Source organism: Bos mutus, chromosome 17, assembly GCF_027580195.1.
Source record: "Bos mutus isolate GX-2022 chromosome 17, NWIPB_WYAK_1.1, whole genome shotgun sequence".
In the NCBI taxonomy this organism is placed as follows: Eukaryota; Metazoa; Chordata; class Mammalia; order Artiodactyla; family Bovidae; genus Bos; species Bos mutus.
The window spans coordinates 39830698-39856392 of NC_091633.1; the positions used below are offsets into that span (position 1 = coordinate 39830698).

Below are 25695 nucleotides of genomic sequence, written 5' to 3' on the forward strand. Positions count from 1 at the left end.
GTTCTTCTCAGCGAAAGGCCTGAACTCTATGTTAAGATGTAGGCAAATTAGTTTTCCTTTCCATGTGTGAAACTGAATTTAAATATGTAAGGCGAATGTATATTTTAAATAACTGTTTGCTTTAAAAATATTAGTCAACTCCCTCTGCTAATCACCTCAGATGAATCACCAGAAATTACATTATTACATATATGCTATTTCAGCATACATTATTTCGTAAGTGTTCAGTTCAGTTCAGTTTAGTCGCTCAGTCGTGTCTGACTCTTTGCGACCTCATGAACTGCAGCAAGCCAGGCCTCCCTGTCCATCACCAACTCCTGGAATTCACTCACACTCATGTCCATCGAGTTGGTGATGCCATCCATCCATCTCATCCTCTGTCAGCCCCTTCTCCTCCTTCCCCCAATCCCTCCCAGCATCAGAGTCTTTTCCAATGAGTCAACTCTTCGCATCAGGTGGCCAAAGTATTGGAGTTTCAGCTTTAGCATCAGTCCTTCCAATGAACACTCAGGACTGATCTCCTTTAGAATGGACTTGTTGGATCTCCTTGCAGTCCAAGGGACTTTCAAGAGTCTTCTCCAACACCACAGTTCAAAACAATCAATTCTTCAGCGCTCAGCTTTCTTCACAGTCCAACATTCACAGCCATACATGACCACTGGAAAAACTATAGCCTTGACTAGACAGACCTTTGTTGGCAAAGCAATGTCTCTGCTTTTCAATATGCTATCTAGGTTGTTTATAACATTCCTTCCAAGGAGTAAGTGTCTTTTAATTTCATTGCTGCAATCACCATCTGCAGTGATTTTGGAGCCCCAAAAAAATAAAGTCTGACACTGTTTCCCCATCTATTTCCTATAAAGTGATGGGACCAGATGCCATGATCTTCGTTTTCTGAATGTTGAGCCAACTTTCTCACTCTCCTCTTTCACTTTCATCAAGAGGCTTTTTAGTTCCTTTTCACTTTCTGCCATAAGGGTGGTGTCATCTGCATATCTGAGGTTATTGATACTCATCTCACACCCTAGTAAAGTAATGCTCAAAATTCTCCAAGCCAGGCTTCAGCAATACGTGAACCGTGAACTTCTAGATGTTCAAGCTGGTTTTAGAAAAGGCAGAGGAACCAGAGATCAAATTGCCAACATCCACTGGATCATCAAAAAAGCAAGGGAGTTCCAGGAAAACATCTATTTCTGCTTTATTGACTATGTCACAGTCAAAGTCAAAGGCCAAAGCCTTTGACTGTGTGGATCACAATAAACTGTGGAAAATTCTGAAAGAGATGGGAATGCCAGACCACTTGATCTGCCTCTTGAGAAACCTGTATGCAGGTCAGGAAGCAACAGTTAAAACTGGACATTAAACAACAGACTGGTTCCAAATAGGAAAAGGAGTACATCAAGCCTGTATATTGTCACCCTGCTTATTTAACTTATATGCAGAGTGCATCATAAGAAATGCTGGGCTGGAAGAAATACTAGCTGGAATCAAGATTGCATAGCTGGGAATATCAAAACAGTAAAAAAAAAAAAAAAAACAAAACCTTTTTTAAATGAAATCAGATTCTACTGAAGAGGTAAGTATAAACATAGTTAAAAAATATTGGGGTAAATGCTAATGGAGACTATCATAAACTACTATTGCTCTATAAATATTAAACCCTCCTCTAAGGTTGAATTTACTGAAGACCAGCATGATTTTTACTTCATATTCTGTGAAATAAAAGTTGTTGAATAGATGAATTGAATCAATTTGGGATGAGTTAACTAAGTTGACAAAAGTTTATAACATCTAGAGTTTCAAAATGTGAAAATCATTTTGTACTGTGCATAGATAAAGAACATATTACCTTACTTAGCAAAACTTCATGCAGAAAATATGATTTAACAGTTCCTTGTGTTTCTTATATTGAATAATAATAATAGACATTGATTGAGTTCTCAAGATCCAAGCACTAGTCTAAATGCTTTACAAGTAGTAACTCAATTAACAATAAAACTCTATGAATTTAATTTTATTATTATCCTCACAAAAAGGCTGATTTGCCAAGGTATTAATATCAGAGTGGCACCCCACTCCAGTACTCTTGCTTGGAAAATCCCATGGATGGAGGAGCCTGTTAGGCTGCAGTCCATGGGGTCGCTAAGAGTCGGACACGACTGAGCAACTTCACTTTCACTTTTCACTTTCAGGCATTGGAGAAGGAAATGGCAACCCACTCCAGTGTTCTTGCCTGGAGAATCCCAGGGACGGGGAGCCTGGTGGGCTGCCGTCTATGGGGTCGGAGTCGGATGCGACTGAAGTGACTTAGCGTAATATCAGAGTGAGTGCAAAATCAGGATTCAAATCCACACACTGAGGCTCCAGAGACCCTGCTCCCAATTTCCACTGAGTGTTTATTTGACCATTCAATGGGCAATCACAGAGGATATGTTTCTTGTCAATTACTGTGCTGGGTTTGGGGACAAAAGAATGAATAAAACATAATTTCTCTTTTCAGATAATTTGTTGTCTAATGAAGGGAGACAAAAAAAAAAAAAAAAAAAACGTGATGCAAATTTTATTTCAGATATATTCACAAAAAGTGTAAAGCAAGGAATGCTAATCTATTGGGGAGTGTGACATCTAAATGGGGTTTCATATAAACTATTATGATTTTATTACATTCTTAGCTTCAAAGAAATGTTAGGAAATTCATCCATGATCATTGATTAAGATGAATAAAAATTTGGTGGAGAATATAGTTATAAATCTATATATGCATTTTCATTTCTTAATGTAGTAATATTGAACTCCTCTAATATATGGCTTTTATAGATATGTAAAAATATTGATAGCTGCTTTATTATATGGACTAGTGCCACTAAAGAGAACACACTTCTGTGATGTGTAGTAAACAGATACTAATTTCCCTTATGCTGATTTATGGTGAATCAATTATAAATTTTGATCAGGGATTAGAAGGATCCATCTTCCTCTCTTAAAAGCATGCCAAAGCTAATACAAATTGCCAGAATTGGAGGGAAAAAGACTAACTTTAAAATTTGTTTATATTTCTAGTATTTTATTTCACAATAAAAGATGAATTTTATGGGGACTGCTATCAGGAAAGCAAAATACCAAAACATATGTGTTTTAAGTACTGCCAAAGGAAGTTTAAAAAAAAAAAAAAACATGTGCTGTCATTAAGCTTAAAACTTTATTTAAAAACTATAGAGCTTATCATGCTGCTAGTGATTAATAATTATACAGGAAATAAAATAACAATCATAGCTTTCATCAGTTCAGTTCAGTCGCTCAGTCATGTCTGACTCTTTGCAACCCCATGAATTGCAGCACGCCAGGCTTCCCTGTCCATCACCAACTCCCGGAGTTTACCCAATCTCATGTCCATCGAGTCGGTGATGCCATCCAGCCATCTCATCCTCTGTCATTCCCTTCCCCTCCTGCCCTCAATCCCTCCCAGCATCAGAGTCTTTTCCAATGAGTCAACTCTTCACATGAGGTGGCCAAAGTACTGGAGTTTCAGCTTCAACATCAGTCCTTCCAATGAACACCCAGGACTGATCTCCTTTAGAATGGACTGGTTAGATCTCCTTGCAGTCAGGGGACTCTCAAGAGTTTTCTCCAACACCACAGTCAAAAGTATCAATTCTTCGGTGCTCAGCCTTCTTCACAGTCCAACTCTCACATCCATACATGACCACTGGAAAAACCATAGCCTTGACTAGATGGACCTTTGTTGGCAAAGAAATGTCTCTGCTTTTTAATATGCTATCTAGGTTGTATCAGTTCAGTTCAGTTCAGTTGCTCAGTTGGGTCTGACTTTTGGTGACCCCATGAACTGCAGCACACCAGGCCTCCCTGTCCATCATCAACTCCTGAAGCATACCCAAACTCATGTCCATTGCATCTGTGATGCCATCCTACCATATCATCCTCTGTCATCCCCTTCTCCTCCTGCCTTCCATCTTTCCCAGCACGAGGGTCTATTCAAATGAGTCAGCTCTTCACATCAGGTGGCCAAAGTATTGGAGTTTCAGCTTCAACATCAGTCCTTCCAATGAACACCCAGGACTGATCTCCTTTGGGATGGACTCAGTGGATCTCTTTGCAGTCCAAAGGACTCTCAAGAGTCTTCTCCAACACAATAGTTCAAAAGCATCAATTCTTCAGTGCTCAGCTTTCTTTATAGTCCAACTCTTACATACATACATGACTATTGGTAAATCCATAGCCTTGACTAGATGGACCTTTGTTGGCAAATAATGTCTCTGCTTTTTAATATGCTGTCTAGGTTGGACATAAGTAAGTGTCTTAATTTCATGGCTGCAGTCACCATCTGCAGTGATTTTGGAACCCCCCCAAAATAAAGTCAGCCACTGTTTCCACTGTTTACCCATCTATTTGTCATGAAGTGATGGGACCAGATGCCATGATCTTAGTTGTCTGAATATTGAGCTTTAAGCCAAGTTTTTCACTCTCCTCTTCAGTTCTTCTTCACTTTCTGCCATCAGGGTGTTGTCATCTGCATATCTGAGGTTATTGATATTTCTCCCAGCAATCTTGATTCCAGCTTGTGCTTCATCCAGCCCAGCATTTCTCTTGATGTACTCTGTATATAAGTTAAATAAGCAGGGTTGACAATATACAGCCTTTATGTACTCCTTTTCCTATTTGGAACCAGTCTGCTGTTCCATGTCTGGTTTAACTGTTGCTTCCTGACCTGCATATAGATTTCTCAAGTCGCAATTCAGGTGGTCTGATATTCTCATTTCTTTCAGAATTTTATTGTGATCCACACAGTCAAAGGCTTTGGCATAGTCAATAATGCAGAAATAGATGTTTTTTTCTGGAACTCTCTTGCTATTTCGATGATCCAGCATATGTTGGCAATTTGATCTCTGGTTCCTCTGCCTTTTCTAAAACCAGCTTGAACATCTGGAAGTCACAGTTCACATATTTCTGAGGCCTGGCTTGGAGAATTTTGAGCATTACTTTACTAGTGTGTGAGATGAGTGCATCTCCTGGTATCACTGACACAATGGACATGAGTCTGAGTAAACTCCAGGAGTTGGTGATGGACAGGGAGGCCTGATGTGCTGCAGTCCATGTGGTCTCAAAGAGTCGGAAATGACTGAGCAACTGAACTGAACTGAACTGAGATGAGTGCAGTTGTGTGGTAGTTTGAGCATTCTTTGGCATTGCCTTTCTTTGGAATTGGAATGAAAACTGACCTTTTCCAGTCCTGTGGCCACTGCTGAGTTTTCCAAATTTGCTGGCATATTGAATACAGCACTTTCACTGCATCATCTTTCAGGACTGAAATATCTCAACTGGAATTCCATCACCTCCACTAGCTTTATTCCCAGTGATGCTTCCTAAGGCCCACTTGACTTCACATTCCAGGATTTCTGACTCTAGGTGAATGACCACATCATAGTGATTATCTGGGTCATGAAGATCTTTTTTGTACAGTTCTTTTGTGTATTCTTGCCACCTCTTCTTAATATCTTCTGCTTCTGTTAGGTCCATACCATTTCTATGCTTTATTGAGCCCATTTTGCATGAAATGTTCCCTTGGTATCTCTAATTTTCTTGAAGAGATCTCTAGTCTTTCCCATTCTGTTGTTTTCCTCTATTTTTTTGCACTGATCACTGAGGAAGGCTTTCTTATCTCTCCATGCTATCCTTTGGAACTCTGCATTCAAATGGGTATATCTTTCCTTTTATCCTTTGCTTTTCACTTCTCTTTTTGCACCTATTTGTAAGGCTTCCTCAGACATCCATTTTGCTTTTTTGCATTTCTTTTTCTTGGGGATGGTCTTGATCCCTTCTTCTGTAGAATGTCGCGAACCTCTGTCCATAGTTCATCAGGCACTCTGTCTATCAGATCTAGTCCCTTAAATCCATTTATCACTTTCACTGTATAATCATAAGGGATTTGATATAGGTCATACCTAAATGGTGGAGAAGGCAATGGCACTCCATCCAGTACTCTTGCCTGGAAAATCCCATGGACGGAGGAGCCTGGTAGGCTGCAGTCCATGAGGTTGCTAAGAGTCAGACACGACTGAGCGACTTCACTTTCATTTTTATGCATTGGAGAAAGAAATGGTAACTCACTCCAGTGTTCTTGCCTGGAGAATCCCAGGGATGGGGGAGCTTGGTGGGCTTCCATCTATGGGGTCACAGAGTTGGACAGGACTGAAGAGACTTAGCAGCAGCAGCAGCAGCAGCAGCAGCAGCAGCAGCATACCTAAATTGTCTAGTGGATTTCCCTAATTTCTTCAATTTAAGTCTGAATTTGACAGTAAGGAGTTCATGACCTGAGCTACAGTCAGCTCCTAATCTTGTTTTTGCTGACTGTATAAAGCTCCTCCATCTTTGGCTGCAAATAATATAATCAGTATGATTTCGGTGTTGGCCATCTCATGATGTCCATGTGTAGAGTCTTCTATTGTGTTGTTGGAAGAGGGGGTTTGCTATGACCAGTGCACTCTCTTGACAAAACTCTATTAGCCTTTGCCCTGCTTCATTCTGTACTCCAAGGCCTAATTTGCCTGTTACTTCAGGTGTTTCTTGAATTTCTACTTTTGCATTCCAGTCCCCTATAACAAAAAGGACATCTTTTTTGGGTGTTAGTTCTAAAAGGTCTTGTAGGTCTTCATAGAACCATTCAACTTCAGCTTCTTCAGTGTTACTGGTCAGGACATAGACTTGGATTACCATGATATTGAATGGTTTGCCTTATAAATGAACAGAGATTATTCCGTCATTTTTGAGATTGCATCCAAGTACTGCATTTTGGACTCTTTTGTTGGCTACTCCATTTCTTCTAAGGGATTCTTGCCTATAGTCCAAGACACCCAGTAAATATCTGAAACTATGGAGTATTGAATCTTCTATAAATAGTATGTTTTTTCCTATGCACACATACCTATGACAGAGTTAAATTTACAAATTGGGCACAATAAGAAATTTGCAAAAAATAATGAGATATAACAATCGTAATAACCATATACTATAATAAAAGTTATGTGAATGTGGTCTCTGTCTTTCTCAAACTATCTTCCTGTACAACCCCAAAGCTTTTTCCATCTGACTAAGCACTTATCACTCAACTTTTGTAGTTTGAAGTGGCCTTAACATTTGCAGTCTGAAGTGGTGCAGCAAAACTAGTATGAATTTTTTTCTCCTTCTTCACAGTTTCATGACTAGAAGATTCATTCTGACCACAGACTTTAGTAATTTCAGCATATGCCTTTTTTCTTTCCTTTCCTTGAGGACTTTTACTTTTTCAGTTTAAGGCTTCTCCTGAGCATATATGAATTGCCAGAATTACTATTTTTGCGCTTTGGGTCATTATTAAGTAAAGCAAGTGTTACTTGAACACAAGCACTTCAGTACCATAATATTCCATCTCATAACTGAGACGGCTACTTAGTGAGTAAGTAGGATGGCGGGACACTCCAGACAAAGGGATGATTCATGACCCAGGTGGGACAATGCTCAAGATTGAGAGTACTACTCAGAACAGCACACATTTTAAAACTTATGCATTGTTTATGTCTGGAATTTTCCACTTAATATTTCAGACCATGAAATCTTAGAAATGAAACATGGAAAAAGAGGGACTAATGTACAACTTATTGTCAAAGCAAGCCTACTATCCCCCAGGCTTCACAGAAGAATGTAATCCTCAGATATATTGTGTGTTTATTAGGGAGTGTAGTAGAATAATGGTCATGTATTTTCATTATTAGCAGAAACTGAGTTAGAATAAGGGTCATATAGATTAGGCATTGGTATTAATATAATACTTCTTGTATTAATCTTCTGTGGCTGCCATGGCAAAAATACCATATTTTGTGTGAGTTCAACAACAAAAATTTGCTTTCTGACAGTTCCAGAGGCAGAAAGTTGGTGATCAGGGTGCCAGCATGGTCCACTCCTGGTGAGAGGTCTCTTTGTGGCTTGCATATTACTGCCTTTTCACTGTTTTTGTATAGGACAAAAGAGAAATATTCCTCTTTTATTTCTTATTAGACCACCAATCCTATTGGATTAGGCAAAAAATGGCCCAAGTGCTCTTTGCAACCCCATAGACTGTAGCCCATTAGGCTCCTCCATCCATATGATTTTTCAGGCAAGATTGTAGCCCATCAAGCTCCTCTGTCCATCTGATTCTTCAGGCCAGAATACTGGAGTAGGTAGCCATTTCCTCCTCCAGGGGATTTTCCCAACTCAGGGATCGAACCCACATCTCCTGTGTCTCCTACATTGGCAGGCCAACTCTTTACTGCTGAGCCATCTGGGTTAGGACCCTACCCTGATGGCCTCATTTAACCTTAATTGCCTCCTAAAAGCCCTATCAAGCCAATACATTTATATTGGGGTTTAGAGCTTCAGAATGGGCTTCCCTGGTGGCTCAGTGGTAAAGAATTTGCCTGCAATTCAGGAGACACAGGTTTGACCTCTGGTCACAGAGTCAGGCGTGACTGAGAAGACTGAAGAGCGGGAGGAAGGGCACCGTTCAGTCCCTAACACCTTCCTTTTCCTATGTACCAACATTTGTATCCATTTTCATCTTCTCCAAACAAAACCCATAGTGGACTGGAGGGTGAGATCATCAGACATTTCTCTGTTAAAGGAACTGATTGATCTCAAATGCGTGGTAATATAAACACATATAAGTTCATCTCAATTTCAAGCTTAAGAAAAAAAGGATTCCTATCTAGAGCAGGTCTGGACAGAATTTTTCAGTTCAAACACTGCAGGCTTTATCCCTTTGCCAAGGAAGGCTCTTCTTTTCTCAGAATCAGGCTGACAGGGATCAGAATCAATCAGTCTGATTTCTCAGAATCAACCTGTCAGGCTCACTGACAGGGAGCTAACAGAGGACGCCAGTCCTCTGAATGGGGGTGATGGTTAGTGCCCAGATTCCAGGTCAGTTACCTGACCAATGAAAGCTATGGCCTTACTAGTTACCCAAGAAGGAAGCCCATCTTACATGAGCAGGTCTCAGATGAAGAAACAATTTCTGTAAGTATGACTTTGATCATGCACTTTAAGAAAAATTGATTTCTAGAAGCATCTGACTTTTTCTCAGCCATGATTGCTGTACATAATCTCAGCTCTAATTATGTCTTCCTCATTTCAGTTAACTCCCCTGATAAGAAGGGTAATTACAGTCTAGTTTATTTTATCCCACTGGTGGCTAAGATTGACTTTCCTGTCTTTTCTTCTACCAGTATCCTTCTGAAATGTGCTTTCTGTTTTTATGCTCTGTTTTCTATTACATTTTGGTGATAGTTAAGATATCTATTCTGCACCATTTGCCAAAGAGAAAATTTCCTACTGGGGTGTGAGAAAATAATGAATTTCCCCATTATATATCAAAGTGACATTATTGTGTAATACAATTCAGCATTAACCTAGACGAGGCTACTTAGGAGACACTCTGATTTAACTATCCCTTGTCCCTGTCAAATAAACTACACCATCATCTGATTTCAAGGCATTATAAACTTTTGATGAGATTGTTTTAATTCCTTATTAAGACATTCCTGGCTTCTTTCCCATCATTTGTATATTGCTGCTCATTATCTTTTTAAAAGATAGCTTGATTGTGATCCTTGCCTACTCAAAAACATTCCATGAATCTCATCATCCTCATAAGTAAATCTCTACTTTCAGTTTGAAATTCTGTATTTTCCACCAGCTAGCCCTTGAGTTTCCTAGCTTTAATTTTTATTGTGATGTAAGACCAAAGTTCCATTCTTTCCTAATATGAGCTGCTCATTCTTTCTAAATAGAGTTTCCATCATGATCCACCTTGTCTCCTTCCCTTATTTTTCTCTACTTGGTCTTCCTCTTCTTTATCATCTTCTTTCTCTTCTTAGACAATGAAACATACATCCTGTTTCAACATATAGAAGCCTGTTGGTCTATGCAAGATTTTACTGTTACTTGATTTTATTTTTTCCTCATATCACACGCTTTCTCCCAGTATTCTTTCTTCTTATTCGAGATATGTCACCTTTATAAGTTCTTTACTCACCCTTACTGCCCCAGTCTCATAGCATCCTTTTGAACTTATTACTTTTCTTGATGTAGTGTGTCTTTGAAAACTCTTATCAAAGGGGATTTGTTAATGATAAACTTTCTCAGACATTTAGTGTGTTCCTGATAAAACATTTGCAGCGTTTCCAGGTTGATGTGTTGATTTAGCTTGCTATAAAATTGTGAATTTGAAGTTCTTTTTCTTCAACAGATGGAAAATATAATTTTATGTCTTCTTTCATCCAATAATGATGGTGAGAATATGATTTTGTTATTCCTTTGTAAGCTATCTTTAACACATAATAACTTTATGTGTTCAAAGATTTGAATTCACTATAATGTGTGATTCAAAGACGGATTTATCTTATTGGTCTATTCAGTCTTTCAGTCTGAAAAGTTAGATCTTTCTCTAATTCTAGAAAGCTATTGGTCATTTTTCAGATTTCCTTTTCATTTATTTATAATTTTTTCTCACCTTATAGGACGTACATAAGATACATCTTGATAAATTTATTTTTATATCCCATATCTATTGTCTTTTCTTTTGAAAAAGGTGCCATGGAATCTTTTTCAGGTTTTGTTTTATTTGTCAGCTGCATCACTGCAATTTATTCCACCTACTTTTTATTTTAACTTCTATACTTTGAAAATTATTCTTCATAATTTGCTGTTATGCTTCACATTTTAAATTTTCCATCCTTAATTTTTTGAGGATTTAAATATACTTATAATATCCTTTATTTCTGTCTGATTCATTAATTTTGTCATGCTGAGCCAGGTAGTATCTCCATGACAGAAATACAGCCATGAAACTAAAAGATGCTTGCTCCTTGGAAGGAAAGTTATGACCAACCTAGATAGCATATTCAAAAGCAGAGACATTACTTTGCCAACAAAGGTTCGTCTAGTCAAGGCTATGGTTTTTCCTGTGGTCATGTATGGATGTGAGAGATGGACCATAAAGAAGGTTGAGAGCCAAAGAATTAATGCTTTTGAACTGTGGTGTTGGAGAAGACTCGTGAGAGAGCTTTGGACTGCAAGAAGATCAAACCAGTCAATCCTGAAGGAAATCAGTCCTGAATATTCATTGGAAGGACTGATGCTGGAGCCAAAGCTTCAATACTTCGGCCACCTGATGTGAAGAACTGACTCATTAGAAAAGATCCTGGTGCTGGTAAAGATTGAAGGCAGGAGGAAAAGGGGACAACAGAAGATGAGATGGTTAGATGGCATCACTGACTCAATGGACACGAGTTTGAGGAAACTCTGGGAGACCATGAAGCAAAGGGAAACCTGGTGTTCTGCAGTCTATGGGGTTGCAGAGTCAGACATGACTGAGTGACTGAAAAACAATAACCATTGCAGAATCCATAGACCTATTAGGTTGTCATTTTCCCTGTGAACTCAGAGACCCCTGGAGGCTTTAGTACCTCAACTGTTAATGTATGCTCAGGTGAGGGTTATAAAGCCTCTATTCTACCCCTGTGATAAATTTAGGATATCTATAAGAAGAAACAAATATGACTCAGTGCAGAAATCTCATGTCTTTTAATATGTATACTTCAGCTGAGATTCATTTTCCCCCCAGGAACGTCTCCTTGAACTGTAATCATTTACTCCACTGGATGTGAAAAGGCATGCTGAAAGGAACACGTTGGTCAGGGTTGACTGGTCTACCTACACCTATTTTAGAATATTTCTGTCCCAGGCTATGAAATTTTCTCACTAAACAAGACAGCTTGCAGTGTTCCTATATGAAGGGCCTTCAAGGTGGCAAAGATGCAACCAGAGAAATGTGAGCAAGAGAAAGGTTACACTTAATTTTGCACCCAATAGTGCATTCAGGAACCCAGTGACTTCAGCAGTTCTACCTTCCATTTTCTGCTGCCCCAGAGATTTCTCCCCTGGGCCTATGTTAGTTTTATATATCCATTCAACTCTGGCTTTTGTGACGTCTCTAGCCTGGGTGAGTCCATCATCTTACCAAAACCCTGCTCATTGCTCAAGCCCTAGCTCAAGAATCATTCCCTAAAAGCCATAGTCAACCACTCTGAGCTATAGTGAATCTATAAATTAAACCAGATATTTAATTAATCATAATATTCAAAAATATGTATATCTTGGCTGAAGTTGTAATTAATATATTAAGCAGTGTCCACAATCTCAGAAGTGACTAAAATGTTTATTCTTGCTGGATATCCCACTGTTATGTAAGGAAAGTGGTCTAGAGAGTATGTTTGGGCTTAGCCACATAATGAACCTCAAAATGAGAATTTGGGGATCAAGATACTTAGCAGACCTAAGGAGAAAGCCACTTTCCTGAAACATATATTAGTCCACTATCTGTCCTGGATACTGTAACAGAGATCATTATCACCTTTGAAATAGCTTGGTGAGATTCATTTCTCCAATTAATAGATGATTAAATTGAGGGATGGAGAAATCAGTTAACCCAGAAAAACTCACAGAACCAGTAAATCACAGGGAAAGTATTTACATCTAGCTGCCTTGTCCCCTTTGCCGAGAAGTGTGAACATCCCCTACCAAATACTAGCTTTCTTAGAACTGATGTGGATCCCTGAGAGCCCAGGCTTGAGAAATTAACTCTTCTGGCCACTTAAAATGACCTTTCTTTCCTTACGGACTGTTTCAGGTCTGTAACAACTATGGTTAAAAGTGCACAGTCAGGACAATGGGGAAAACTTAGTTTCCTTACAGGCTCAGTTTTAGCTTCTAAGGCGGAAGCAGAGTTTTGCTGATTTGTCTGAGTCATGTGCTTCTATTTAAGGAGGTTTGAATTTAGCTGAAGAGTAAAGCAGGATGCATGAGGAAGACAGAAACATCCATCCCTTTGTCTCCCTTTCAAAGAACATCAGTCTGCCTAGATCTGGTCTCTGAAGTTAGAAGGCTAGACAAAGAGAACAGCTAATCCAATTTTCAGCATTAGTTCATGTAACATAAACAATTTAGGGGCTTACCTGCTTGAAATTGAGATACACCATAGTAATGTGTATTTTGAGAATGAGTGGGGAAATTTTACATTACTTCCATTTCTGACTTTAAATATTTACTGTTAAAATTTTACTTTATCACAAAAGTCAATACTGTCTTGAATTCAATCTTCTATTGCCACTAAAATGAGTTTCTTTAATGAAGCTTGTGAATTCTATTACCTATAATAAAAACACGTTTGAAACAATTGTTTTTAAGATACCATAAATTAGGAACTATTTTGCATTTTAACTTTAAACATGAAATTTTTCACTACTTTTAAGAAACCCTCAACACATAGGCCCATATAATCAAGTTGTTAGGTAGTTAGAATAGGGAAAAGAGTCCATAATGGCAGTGGCTAAAAGACAAAGAAGGAAAAAGCCCACGAAAATAGAACAAAGGAAGGTTCGAGGACCAGAGTGAGAGCCTTGGGTAAAACAAACAGCCTTCCTGGCTAGCCCAATTTGCATAGAGCAGGATCAGGGGGAGGAGAAAAAAACATATAAAAAGAGGAGCCAAAATTGAGCCATGGGCCTCTCTCTTTGCCCTGTTTTGGGTCGGGGCCTCTGTCTTCTCTTTGGGTCTTTTGGGTTGGCCTGTCCTCACACCTCAAGGATGCATTTTCCTTTGCTTGCCAACTAAAACTGAGCTGTAACACTGGTCTGTCCATTGCTTCAAATTCTTGCTGTGGTGAGACAGAATCAAGGAAATTACAAACTCCCCTGACAAACTGATGCCTACTCTTCCTCTGTAATCTCATTATAGAAGCTCATTGTTGTAAAATATATTGGTAGATATAAACTACAAACTCGGACGTTTTTGATAAATTAAAAATAACTTTATGTAATGTACAAATATATGTTGTGACTAACAGGCAGGATCTGGGTGTTGCTCTGTAATGAACGCATTTACTTTATCTCTTTATCTCTGATGTTGAGTGCTTCCATTAAGAAAAGAGACTTGATGGCAATCAAGTTCATAGGATCCTGATTCTCAATTGAGAAACTAGAATCTGTCGGGGTAATCAGAATTTACCTGGATTTCAAGTTCTAAATCATAACTGATATATGTATCAAAATGCCAATAAAATGTGTACTTCAATACCTTGACAAGGATTTAATGCTCATGTACAATATTCATGCCATTCTCTTCTCGATGTCAGGATATCTGAAAAGAAATCCAGTAATCAAAACATAGCTTGGGTGCTCACAGTGAGAAGAGAGTTAAACTGCTCAGCATAGGAAATAAACAGAAATGTAAAAGGCATAAGTGTGGCAGAACTAGGATGTTTAAGGAAGTTCAAGGTATTATGGTAATCGGTGATGCTAATTGTATAAATTCTGTTATATTATTGATTACACAGAATTTCCCAGACTACTATAAATATCTCTAACTTGCCTTCTTTTGTCTTACACATGAGGAAATGTGTTTGAATCTAACTAAGCAAAGAATCGGAGAAGGCAATGGCACCCCACTCCAATACTCTTGCCTGGAAAATCCCATGGACGGAGGAGCCTGGTGGGCTGCAGTCCATGGGGTCGCTAAGAGTCGGACACGACTGAGTGACTTCACTTTCACTTTTCATTTTCATGCATTGGAGAAGGAAATAGCAACCCACTCCAGTGTTCTTGCCTGGAGAATCCCAGGGAAAGGGGAGCCTGGTGGGCTGCCGTCTATGGGGTCGCACAGAGTCGGACATGACTGAAGCGACTTAGCAGCAGCAGCAAGCAAAGAATACAACAAATTTACACACTGTGGACTGTGTTTTTTTAGAGCTTCTGTTTTCCTTTGTTGACTTGGAATCCTGTGTCTTGTTTATTTTAATAATGAAACAAAATCACCCATATTTAAAATAAACTAAAAAAGAAATTGTTCTACTGGTTTTCATTTTTTTTAAAGGGATCATCTTCCTTAATTCAGACCACATTACTGATCAGATTCTCTTCATTGCTCTTACCCTTCTTGCTTCCTATGGTTGTACAGATTTTCCCTTTTGTTTCTAACATAATTTGATTTAATCATGAATATTGCTAAAACACCTTTATTATGTAAAATTGATGCTAATTTCACTCATTTGGTCTAGAAATAGATCTAACTTAAAACCAAGCATGTGTGGTTTCCATGCCCAAACTGCCTTATTAGAGATAACTTATTTTCAGACTGACAGGATGCTCTACCAAATATGTTGTTTTCTCTATTGCTTAGCTTCAGTAAGCAGTAAAGAGCATCATCTCAGGCAGCTGGTGATATGAATGCAATGTTAACCACTCTCATGGCTATAAAAAAAGACAGATTAAGTTCATAGCTGTGGCCATAACCTTGGTCTAATAAAATAAAACAAAATAAGGCCCATTACGGTGTGTTTATTGCCATCTGTTACCAAATACTTCATTTAGATGATTCTGGAACAGCTTCATAGCCTTCACACTGAGCCAACTGCCTATGAAATGCAAAACTCAGAGGAATTAGAAAAACATTAAATGAAATCATGTAACAAATGCAAATACTCTATGTTCAGACATGCTACATTCTCAATTTATGAGCTCTACATTTTCCCTGAATGTGATTTCTATCCTGGTGAGAAGCCAGCAAGAGTTTGTGGATGATTATTTGTTATATTCTACTTTTATATTGAGCCTGTGACCTTTACACAAATAATTTAAGCATAGCTGTTCTTCATCACTCATCTTCAGAGAAGCTCCCCTCCTCTAATTTATGGAGGATAAAATTAAAACACAGGCAGTGTGCAATGGATTATAGCATTGATTTAGAAGAGACCAAAACAATGTATCTTTTGCGGTCCCAGGATTAATGGTTCACCAACGGGGCAAGAGTAGACTCAGCTACACTCCATTCACAGGCGAGCCTATAGACATTGCTGGGTAAGACACAAGACTGCTGAATTTTGTCCAGTCATTTGAAGAGTGGTATAAATGGAAAGAAGAAATGAGACTATAGAGAAAGATAGAAAAAAAAAAAAAGATTAGAATGTAGATATATGTATAACTAAATCACTTGACTGTATACCTGAAACTAACACAATATTGTAAATCAACTATACTTCAATTAAAAAAAAGAGACTAAATTCTTCCCACAGTGAATCTGAGTACTCTCTCCCCCTTGACATGGGCTCTTTGCAATAGACCTTGTCCATACTTCCCACACTGTATAATATGCAGGTAAAGTGAGCATATAATTTAATATCCAAGACAGGACACTTTCAAGAGTTAAAAGATAGGCACTATTGATAATTACAATGGGGTGACAAAACAGTGGGTGCCATAAATATGATATATGACATTCTATTTTAAATCACTTTAGATTCAATCTTCTTTATTTTAAGCATAATATTTATCCATTTTACCTCCTAGTCAGCTTCCATTTATCTTTCCTTTCTAAAAAGAAGCTTTGCTAATATACAGAATTTACTACTTTTGTTTTAAAGGATATTGCCTATTAAATGCTCAAGTATTGAAGAATAATGATAAAAGTGGGCATCACACTTTACTTAAATTTTCTGATTACAATAAATATGCATAATATGTGTATGTCTATGCATGTATGTGTATATTTATAAGTACATAGATATGAGTACCCACACAATTTTTATCTCTTGTATAGATGTCATTGCTAACAAAATACATGTTTTCATTTGATAAATGGGTTCTACACTCAGTAGTAACCTTTTAAAAAATAATGCTCTCAAATGAAATAATTTACTTGAACTTAAGGAGTCAAGCTGGGATATCTTCACAGAAGGAAATATGAAATACTTGTTTGTTTTTTAATTAGAAGATATGATTTGACATGGGACAGAAAATATCCAATTACTAGCACTGGAATACTGAGAGGGAAAATAAGAAAAATAAAAACAGAAATCCTGCTAGAACTAGAAATATGGCAGAGAAAGAATAAGATAAAATTTAATTCAATTCTGAGTAGTCTGACTTTAAAAATTAATAATTCTTTAATTTCTTCTGATTAAGAGCATAGTCATTCCCCAAACCTAAGGTAGATCCATTTTCAAGTGTGAGTCAAGTGACTATAGCTTTGGGAGAGGGGATGCTATAGGGCCTGGTGATAACAAGGTTAGACTAATCATCTATTCTGCATTGTCAAATTTAAATATGCTTGCCAATTCTACATTATTTACATTTTTTGAAATTTATTTGTTATATTTAAGGTAATATAACTCTCTATATGAAATCCTTAGTATCAATTTATGTGTATGTGTGTGTGTGTATATATACATATATATATAAAAACTACCATCTTTCAGTTCAGTTCAGTTCAATTTAGTCACTCAGTCCTGTCCAGCTCTTTGTGACCCCATGAATCCAGCACGCCAGGCCTCCCTGTCCATCACCAACTCCTGGAGTTCAATCAAACTCATGTACATCGAGTTGGTGAAGCCATCCAGCCATCTCATCCTCTGTTGTCCCCTTCTCCTCCTTCCCCCAATCCCTCCCAGCATCAGAGTAATTTCCAATGAGTATTGGAAGAAGTGGCAAGAATACACAGAAGAACTATACAAAAAAGATCTTCACGACCAAGATAATCACAATGGTGTGATCACTCACCTAGAGCCAGACGTCCTGGAATGTGAAGTCAAGTGGTCCTTAGAAAGCATCACTATGAACAAAGCTAGTGGAGGTGATGGAATTCAAGTTGAGCTATTTTATATCCTGGAAGATGATGCTGTGAAAGTTCTGCACTCAATATGCCAGAAAATTTGGAAAACTCAGCAGTGGCCACAGGACCTGAAAAGGTCAGCTTTCATTCCAATCCCAAAGAAAAGCAATGCCAAAGAATGCTCAAACTACCACACAATTGCACTCATCTCACACACTAGTAAAGTAATGCACAAAATTCTCCAAGCCAGGCTTCAGCAGTACGTGAGCCATGAACTTCCAGATGTTCAAGCTGGTTTTAGAAAAGAAAGAAGAATCAGAGATGAAATTGCCAACATCTGCTGGATAATGAAAAAGTAATAGAGTTCCAGAAAAATATCTATTTCTGCTTTGTTGACTATGCCAAAGCCTTTGACTGTGTGGATCACAATCAACTGGAAAATTTTGAAAGAGATGGGAATACCAGACCACCTGACCCGCCTTTTGAGAAACCTATATGCAGGTCAGGAAGCAACAGTTAGAACTGGACATGGAACCACAGACTGGTTCCAAATAGGAAAAGGGGTACGTCAAGGCTGTATATTGTCACTCTGCTTATTTAACTTATATGCAGAGTACATCATGAGAAACGCTGGACTGGAAGAAACACAAGCTGGAATCAAGATTACCAGGAGAAATATCAATAACCTCAGATATGCAGATGACACCACCCTTATGGCAGAAAGTGAAGAGGAGCTAAAGAGCCTCTTGATGAAAGTGAAAGAGGAGAGTGAAAATGTTGGCTTAAAGCTCAATATTCAGAAAAGTAAGATCATGGCATCTGGTTCCATTACTTCATAGAAAGTAGATGAGGAAACAATGGAAACAGTGTCAAACTTTATTTTTTTAGGCTCCAAAATCACTGCAGATGGTGATTACAGCCAGGAAATTAAAAGATGCTTACTCCTTGGAAGGAAAGTTATGACCAACCTAGATAGCATATTCAAAAGCAGCGACATTACTTTGCCAACAAAGGTCCAGCTAGTCAAGGCTATGGTTTTTCCAGTGGTCATGTATGGATGTGAGAGTTGGACTGTGAAGAAGGCTGAGTGCCGAAGAATTGATGCTTTTGAACTGTGGTGTTGGAGAAGACTCTTGAGAGTCCCTTGGACTGCAAGGAGATCCAATCAGTCCATTCCAAAGGAGATCAGTCCTGGGTGTTCACTGGAAGGACTGATGCTGAAGCTGAAACTCCAGTACTTTGGCCACCTGATGCGAAGAGTTGACACATTGGAAAAGACTCTGATGCTGGGAGGGATTGGGGGCAGGAGGAGAAGGGGACAACAGAGGATGAGATGACTGGATGGCATCATCAACTCAATGGACATGAGTGTGAGTGAACTCTGGGAGTTGGTGATGGACAGGGAGGCCTGGCATGCTGCAATTCATGGGGTCGCAAAGAGTCGGACATGACTGAGCAAGTGAACTGAACTGACTGGATCATAGAAAAAAGCAAGAAAGTTCCAGAAAAATTCTATTTCTGCTTTATTGACTATGCCAAATAATTTGACTGCGTGGATCACAATAAGCTGTGGAAAATTCTGAAAGAGATGGGAATACCCGACCACCTGACCTGCCTCTTGAGAAATCTGTATGCAGTCCCAGAAGCAACAGTTAGTACCTGACATGGAACAATGGACTGGTTCCAAATTGGGAAAGGATACATCAAGGCTATATATTGTCACACTGCTTATTTAACTTATATCAGAGTACATCATGCAAAATGCCAGGGTGGATGAATAACAAGCTGGAATCAAGATTGCCGGGAGGAATTGAAGAGCCTCTGTTTGAAAGTGAAAGAAGAGAGTGAAAAAGTTGGCTTAAAACTCAACATTCAGAAAACTAAGATCATGGCATCTGGTCTCATCACTTTATGGCAAATAGAGGGGAAAACAATGGAAACAGTGTCAGACTTTATTTTCTTGGCCTCCAATATCTCTGCAGATGGTGACTGCAGCCATGAAATTAAAAGACGCTTGTTCCTTGGAAGAAAAGCTATGATTAACATAGACAGCATATTAAAAAGCAGAGACATTACTTTGCCAACAATGTGCATCTAGTCAAAGCTATGGCTTTTCCAGTAGTTACGTATGGATGTGAGAGTTGGACTATAAATTTAATCCTCAAAGCTGAGTTTTGAAGAATTGATGCTTTTGAAGTGTAGTGTTGGAGAAGACTCTTGAGAGTCCTTTGGACTGCAAGGAGATTCAACCAGTCCATCCTAAAAGAAATCAGTCCTAAATATTCATTGGAAGGACTGATGCTGAAGTTGAAGCTTCAAAACTTTGGTCACCTGATGCAAAGAACTGACTCATTGGAAAAGACCCTGATGCTGGGAAAGTTTGATGGCAGTAGGAAAAGGGAACAACAAAGGATGGATGGCATCACATATTCAATGGACATGAGTTTGAGCAAGCTCTGGGATTTGGTGATGGACAGGGAAGCCTGGCATGCTGCAGTTCATGGGGTCACAAAGAGTCATCCATGACTGAGTGATTAAACTGAACTGAAACATTGAAAGATATCTAGAATGTGTTTATATTCTAGAACTTGATGGTGTCACCAAATAGTAAGTTCTGACAAATTTATGCTTCAAAGGTAAACACATATTCATAAAGTTCGTTGAGTTTAGTGTTGTTTTGAATACAACAGAATAAGGCATCAGACTCCAAAGAATATATGGTTGGCCATAATATTGTCTAGGTATCTACACAGATTATACTGACTATATCATAGATGTTTAAGGAGAGTCCAGATAAAATTAAGGAACATCTTATTACAAAAATGAGATTCAAGTGCTAATTACTTAAGTCCTCTATAAACAGAAGGACTTTGACTTGTGTGGTCTCTTCTGTCTCAAAGCTGTTATTATGCAGGGCACCAGCTCCTTGAATCACAGGATGGGGTCCATTTGAAAGAGTTTCTCAGTGGTTGAGCCTAATATTCAAAACATCACTTTCCTGCCTGGCTGAATGTAACAGGAAAACAGGTAGTAGCAACCAGGAATTGAAAGATACTCATGGAAGTGGGGGTCAGTGATAATTTGATGGCCCATCATACCGACAGCCTTTGAATACCTTTTTAAGGAATTTGAGTGCCCCTGAGAACAATGAAGGAAGACTAGGCTGCTGTCTTCTGATGGCCCTGGACAATTCAACGCTGACCCCAACTGGCAAGTCTTACACTAGCACTGCTCACTGGAAACATGGGGATCCTATTGGCAAGGGATATTAGTAAAGAAGCTCCAGGTTTTTCCTTTGCAATTTTTGGGAGCATTATTCCAATGGCTCTTGCAGAAGGGAATATAAATGAAAAACAAAAAAGCTGCAAATAGAAATTTTAAAGCAGCAAACGAAAAGCTCGTCTTTAACAGGATCTACCCTTGGTAGCAATCAAGTTATTGACCAAAAACCAGTCTCAAGCAATTCTTTGGGGGATCTGATCCTCTAACTGGAGGGGCTTGCCAAGCTTTCCTTTCCATTCTTGCTGCTACATTCGCCTCGGGAGGAGTTCTGGTAAATACAATTTGGTCTCAGAATACATCCTTCAAGATTGCTGCCTCAGGCATCTGCTTTATTGACCCACTCCTTAATCCACATCTGTTGACAGAAAATCGAAGCTGCTCACAGAAATTAGGTTGAGGTGGAGAGAGAGAAAGAGAAAGGGCAGACATATGGTCTAACGACAGAATCAAGGATGCAGTGAAGTAGCAGGACTGGATTCCCGGAGGAAAAGTAGCAGCGAACAGTGCAGTAAAGAAACGTGACCTATTTGGCTAGAGATTCTGGGCAGCCTTTGAGGCAGAGCTCAGAGAAACTGATGGAAGACAAGGGGACCACTCCAGAGTGTTCAACCGCAGCTGAATCTACTAACGGAAACATCAGTTAGCGGCATCACCTCTGACATGATGGACAGTGAAATAAACTTGCATTAACAGACACTGATCTTTCACCTGAAAGAGAGACTCATACATGTTTTGTTATCTTTTTTTTTTTCTGCCAATAATTAACATATCATTAGAACGATTAAAAAAGAGAATATTAAAGGGAAGTCAGTTACTTCTATCCTGAGTGTTACTCATCTGGAGGAGCACTTTTGATGTAAATTCAAGTAATAATAGACTGTATCCATTGCAAAACAATCAACTTTTGAAAGTCATGCCTGTGATTCTAGTGGTGCTAAATTTTTCTAATGTTTAACTGGTCTAATCTTTTAAGTGCAATTGCGTTCATTCTTTCTCTCAGTATTCATTTCCAAAGTACCTTGAAACGTGACACTTTCTCATAGTACTTGAGCTTTGTAATTCCAGTTCTAAGTAGCAAGATCTGCCAGCAGTTTACAATTCTTGCAGTGACATATTTAGAAGATTAAGCTGTCAAACTTTTAATGCTTTCTTTTGATAGTCTTTTTTACTTTGTGAAACTTTAAATAGGAATTCAGATTTTGTTAAGAGAATTAATTTTAGCCCTTCAGTCAATGGAGGTACTATTGATAAATGTTTGTTCAGTAATAGTAACTCGACTTCTGTAATTTAGTTCTGAATAAAAGAATATGATAAGACAAGGCAGATTTTAAAGCATAAATAATGTTACAACATAAGGTAGGCTGTAAAAACAAATCAAGATATTAAGCTTTCTTTAATTAATGTACCTTACACTTCTCCATTCTAATGCCCCTTTCTCTTTTTCTCCAATTTTAGTTATTTTATTTTGCTAAATAAAATATTTTGGTTTGCTTTAAACTAAAATCTCTGTTTTTTGTCCACTGAATTTTGAAAGTTTTTATTATGTCTCTGTTAAATACAGTGAGGAAATTATTTGGCTCTACACTCAATTCTGTGTCACTATTCTTACATCATGGAAAATTAAATTATAAAATTTATATTCACATCTATAATCTTATTAAATCATCCATGTTTTATTTACAAATTCTAAAATTTGACAACTTTAAAACTGCATTTAAAATATTATGATTGTTGGAATATTAATCTTTACAGAGATTATATATCTCTGTATATATCATATGTTCTATGAAATCATCAATGAGGGCAACTTAATAAACAATGTAACAATAATGAAGTAAATAATGAATGATTTCCCTAAATTCCATCAATTATATAAAATAATTCCAATTTTTTGTTAGTTTCACAATTTGTTCATGATTTCTATACCATTTTTCCACCTTGAAATTTATAATCCTGTTCAGTTCTGTTGACAAGTATAGAATTAAGGTTATCCTTCTGTTCAGTGAAATCTGATTTTTTCTTGGGGTATAATCTTTGGAGCTTATTGAATTATTGTTCTAATTTTGATCAATTCTTTCTTGGATTATTAGATGGCTATCATTCTGCAATCTTTTTTATTGCACTTACAGGTGGGGAATCACTCACTGTTTCTTGAAATTTGTGGTTTCTACTCAATTGTAACCTTTTAAAGTTCTTATTGTGTTCTACTGGAAATTATCCTCTAATAACTTTTTTAAAAAGGGGGTCAAAAAAGTAAACTTTCCCATTAACCATATGTATGAAAATATCTTTCATTTGCCCTTATACTGCCTAATAAATTTATTCTGTTTTGGCATCCTTTTTTTGGGAGAGGAATATTGTTGCCAATTAGAATTCTGAAGTCATTCTTATGCTTTATCCTCAGCGCTGATTTTTTTTTTTTTTTTTTTTTTTTTTTCTTAATGCCTTCCTAATCTTGATGATTCTATGATTTTGTTTTTCAGAAGGTAGCTTTCTCAGACATTGAATGAATATTCAGTGTGATATTCCTATCTTAAAGCTTATATTTCGCATTATTTTTCTAATAATTTTCAACTCCATTTTGTTTATTCTATCCAGGAATTTGCTCTAATAACTCTGCCAAAAAATACTCAACAGGAAATGAGAAGCACCTAAGTTATCATAAACACACTGTTAGTAGATCTTAAGATGGTGCTAGTGAAAGCTAAGATGGGCATGAGGAACACATTATTGGGAACTTGAGGTAATATTATCTAGTGTTGTACAGTGGCAGAAACTTTAACTGACTAGTGTTCTACATGATAAGTAAAGCATGATGAACTCAGAGATTTCAAAAAATAGAATTGAAAATTGGTTTCTTCTTGCTGCTTACAGTACAATGTGAGATGAAAGAGAAGGATTGAGCAAAAAACTGTTAAGCAAAGATGACCTAGGACTTGATGATTTAGGAAATTCACAGCCTTTCCAGACTGCTAAAATTAGAAGGATCACATGCTCCAGAGAAAAAGCCAATACTGGTCAACCTTTTGCTAGTATTTCAGAAGGATTAAAATTTCAGAGCATTCCTTCACACAGAGTGTTTTTTGAAAGATTAGGTATATGACTTATGGATTCCCCTCATTCATTTTAGCAGAAGTCAAAAATAGAGATGGGATTACACAGGAAAGATCTGTGGAGGAGCCTCTTGTCTAATGGAGTGAATCCAGAACACATACACTGGAGAGCTACAAGACTCCTGAGAATGTTTTCTCATAAGTAAGTAACACTTCCAGCTCGGACTGAAAAGCAAAGAGAGCAAACATAATAAAACAAGACTACCAGATTCCCACATTCTCCTTGAAGGAAACAAGTGTGCTATCCTTCAAGAAAAAGGAAAAGTACATCCAAGGTCAGAGACGGGGGCTCAGATGGCAGAGACTTAAGACACAAATGATTACACTCAGGTCCGGAAACCTAAGGGAGTTTGTCCTGCTGGGGTTTGAAACTGTTTGGGACCAATGACTCCTTTTTTCCTTCCATTTTATCCTGTTAAGAATAGTAATGTCTATACTTGGTATCTTTGGAGAAGGCAATGGCACCCCACTCCAGTACTCTTGCCTGGAAAATCCAATGGAAGGAGCAGCCTGGAAGGCTGCGGTCCATGGGGTCGCTGAGGGTCGGAAATGACTGAGCGACTTCACTTTCACTTTTCACTTTGCTGCATTGGAGAAGGAAATGGCAACCCACTCCAGTGTTCTTGCCTGGAGAATCCCAGGGACGGGGGAGCCTGATGGGCTGCCGACTATGGGTCGCACAGAGTTGGACACGACTGAAGTGACTTAGCAGCATACCTGGTATCTTAAGTCTGCCATATTTTATGGCAAAATACAATTGTGATTGTATTTTGAAAATAGATAACATATTCTATTTTGAACATCAATCATTTGTATTCTAGTTTCATAGTTCCACATATGGAAGTGAATTTAATCTCAGGATAGATATCATACTAAGTGAAGTATCACCCATATCTAATGTTGTTGATTTAGATGATATGACTTGGAATTTTTAAGCTGATGAGCCTTAAGTGAGATTTGAACTTGAGAATGATATCAAGTTAATAAACTTGGGTTAACCTTTTGTAGAGTTTGGGATACACTGAATATATTTTGCATTTGGGACAGATGTGAATCTTTGGGTACCAGAGAGCAGATTTGAGTAGGGTAAATAATGGTTGCCTTAAGATGTCCATATCATGTTCTCCAGAATCTCTGAATATGTCTGTTTAGGTCTTCTGCCCATTTTCTGAGTTTTTTTTTTTTTTTTAATACCAAGCTGCATGAGCTACTTGTACATTCTGGTGATTAATCCCTTGCCAGTTGCTTAGTTTGCAAATATTTTCTCCCATTCTGAGGGTTGTCTTTTTCTTTTGTTTATGGTTTCCTTTGCTGTGCAAAAGTTTTTAAGTTTAATTGGATCTCATTTATTTTTGTTATTTTTTTCATTATTCTACAAAGTGGAATGAAAAATATCTTGGGGGTTATGTCATGGAGTGTTCTGCCTATGTTTTCTTCTAAGAGTTTTATAGTGTCCAGCTTTTTGACTTTTATAAAAGGCATCCTCATTTTAAAAATTACACTTGATACATTGAACATTTTATCTTTCAGATAGGGAATAAAACAAATATGTTCATCATTGCCACTTCAATTTAGTTAAGTTTATATTAGATGTCTAGACCAGTGTGTT

At 37.9% G+C, this 25695-nt stretch overlaps 1 long non-coding RNA gene across 1 annotated transcript in view; it reads right to left on the minus strand.

Annotated features, from left to right (window-relative positions):
- The window catches only part of LOC138991494 (uncharacterized), a 237689-nt gene that overhangs the window by 15816 nt on the left and 196178 nt on the right, over window positions 1-25695 (minus strand). The gene's annotated exons all lie outside the window — the stretch shown is intronic.